The 2,908-nt window shown below is 40.4% G+C and overlaps 1 pseudogene; it reads left to right on the top strand.

Moving 5' to 3' along the window:
- Positions 1-1,155: 1,155 nt before the first annotated feature.
- On the top strand, positions 1,156-1,310 carry LOC137454099 (U1 spliceosomal RNA; annotated as a pseudogene).
- Positions 1,311-2,908: the final 1,598 nt, after the last annotated feature.

The raw sequence follows: 2,908 nt of genomic DNA, 5'->3' as shown, positions 1-2,908 counted from the left end.
GACAAAGAAAGAATGAACATAATTTGACTGCTTGAATTCCTGTTCAGAGTGAATACTGGCAGCCATTTAATAAAATTCATTGCAAGATAAATCATCCCCTGTTATAGCTTCCAGCACCAGCAGCAAAGCTGTTAATGGGAGAATAGAAGGGCCAAGTAAAATTCTGGATACAAGTGGTGATATGTAGTTTATTCATGTCCACTCAAGGGAATTGAGTATTCTAATCCAGGAAAGCTCACTTAAACTTTTAACAGCTTGTTATAATGTAGAGTCTTAAATCTAGGAGTGATACAAAGACAGTCACTTGGGTAAAAACACCCAAAAGACTGCACTGTATGACTTCAGCCCCTGAGACTGCTGAGCAACTCTGAGGCTTCTACTTCCACTGAACTTTCAAAGTAAATCCTTCTCTCTCCTTTCTTGGAAGTGTAGACTAGTAATTTTCATTAGCTAAAATACGCCTGCCAAGCCTGGCCTGTTACTGTCTTGCTGGGATTATAATTAGGAATGAGTTTGACAAGAGAAGGCTCATTACTTCTTACACAAACTCATTTGATTTCAGTATTTTACTTGCAAATTCCCAATGCATTATTTTATCTTGGTGACAGCATGCTGTTGTAACAGACGTAGTATCTTACGCCTGAATAATACGTTCACACCACCGTGTGCTTACACCTATATCAATCACCTAAAATTGGATACAGAAATCTTGAATCTTCTCAGAACCTTTGGCTTTTAAAAGAAGAAAAATTAGAAGCTTCCATGGAAAGTTAATTCTTCTACATTGGCATCTTAAACCATGAACCTCATTTCCAGCACCTCCTCCTTCACAGATGCATTTCTACCTGTTTACACACAGATAGCTGCAGTAATAAATCAGGAACCTAGGCAGCAACATTTCAGTGTTGTTTGAGCTGATTAGTATAGTACAACTCCACAGAGTTTATTTCCTCTACTGCAGGAAGGTCAATACCGATATAAAGTCAAATCGTGAGCCACTCAGTGTGCTTCCCATCACTTGCACAGGTAACAAACACTGTAGCTACTTCTACTGTCAAAAGACAATCAGTTATCTGGAGGACCACAATAAGTCAAAAATTAGGGGAAAAGTCATGCAAAATCACCACATTCCACAGCTTTGAATAGCTTCAGCTAATACTAATAAGAGAGCATGATCAGGCAGGTGTTTTTCCCAGGGCGAGGCTCATCCTTTGCACTCTGGGTGTGCTGACCCCTGTGATTTCCCCACATGCGGGAAACTCAATTGCATAATTTGCGGTAGTGGGCGACTGTGTTCATGCTCTCCCCTGTTTTTTTTTTTGGGGGGGGTTGGTCTCTTCAATCTAACAACCAGCACCAGAACAAGGGGACACAGTCTCAAGCTGCGCCAGGGGAGGTTTAGGCTCGAGATAAGGAGAAAGTTCTTCACAGAGAGAGTTGTTAGCCATTGAAATGTGCTGCCCAGGGAGGTGGTAAAGTCACCATCCCTGGAGGTGTTCAAGAGGGAATTGGACATGGCACTTGGTGCCATGGTCTAGTCATGAGGTCTGTGGTAACAGGTTGGACTCGATGATCTTTGAGGTCTCTTCTAACCTTGATGATACTGTGAATTATGAAAACAGTGAGCAATGACTTAGCATCCACAGTGTTTAAAGCTTGTGGTGTTTTCAGTTGTTTTAAACACAGAATAAACACTCTCCTGTTCTATACATTAAGCACTTTGTACTTGCGTGCTTAACATGGATCAGAGATACTGATAGAGATTTTCAGTCTGAGGTCCACAAGACCATGATTCAGTGTCACTCTTAAGACTTTAGTCCAGCAAATAAAAAGCCAACATAAAATATCCAAGCACCTTAAGTGCGGGTTCATGTTCTTTTATTTGAGTTCTTCCAGTTCTCATCCCTACCTTACAGTGTGGTGTTTGGTTTTTTGGGTTTGATTTACTTGGGTTTTGGTGGTTTTTTGTAGTGTTTTTTTGGTTGGTTGGGGTTTTTTTTGCTGTTGTTGTTTTTTAAGGAAAATCTAAGCACTCCAAACACTAGAGATTTAGAGAAGAAAAATGTGTATTGTAAGGTTCATAATAAAATTGCAAACAACCTTACCATAGAGTTTTCACCACTTCAGGACACAAACTGTACACTGGAAGAGTTTAACCATGATGTACAGTGTTAAGAAGGGAGAATGGGAAATAGACTTCCTGGATAGTATTTATGAAAGCTTCCAAGTTCAGAGCACAAATCCTGCTGATTTGCATTTGAAATCACAGTGGGTTCTTTCTACATGCAAAAATTGAACTCTTGGTACAACATGATCAGCCATAATTCAGGGAACTCAAAAGTGAATTAGTCACAGAATACATCTGCAACAAATACATATTTATACATTAGTGTTCCCAAACAATGAGTAGTAATGAAGTGTTCTGTACATGTCCTTCATGCTGATTATCAGCCAGAGCCACTGAGGCATCACCAAGTCACTTTCAGTGAGGAAACTCCACAGCAGCTGGGGAACTGAAGAAACTAGCAGGATCAACTCAGGAAACTCAGTTCTTCCACAATGAGGACACACTGACAGAACCATTTTACAAATGGCTTATGGGAAGCAAGATATTTGTTTGATTTCTGTTTAATGTCCTTCCCTTACCACTAGATTACCCAGTTTACCACTATTATAAGTCTAAAACGTTTTTTAAAGAGGCCTACAGCAGGCTCGCATGGCAGGTGCTCAGGCTCCCAAAGTTACTATCCTTCTCAACTAATGGGAGAATTGAGCATTGATCAACTCACAGGAGTCTGACCTCCAGTGCAATCCATAGCCTATTATCAGATCTGTGCACCTCAACTCACTGCTAAAGTTATAACCACCCACTCCTGTCCAACTTCAGCAATCATAGGGGCTCGTAAAT

The sequence above is a fragment of the Melanerpes formicivorus genome, unplaced genomic scaffold (genome assembly GCF_026170545.1).
Source record: "Melanerpes formicivorus ecotype bairdi unplaced genomic scaffold, bMelFor1.0.p_v2 SCAF_2, whole genome shotgun sequence".
NCBI classification, from domain to species: domain Eukaryota; kingdom Metazoa; phylum Chordata; class Aves; order Piciformes; family Picidae; genus Melanerpes; species Melanerpes formicivorus.
The sequence above is the reverse complement of the archived record's forward strand: the minus strand, read 5'-3'. Positions and strand labels throughout refer to the sequence as shown.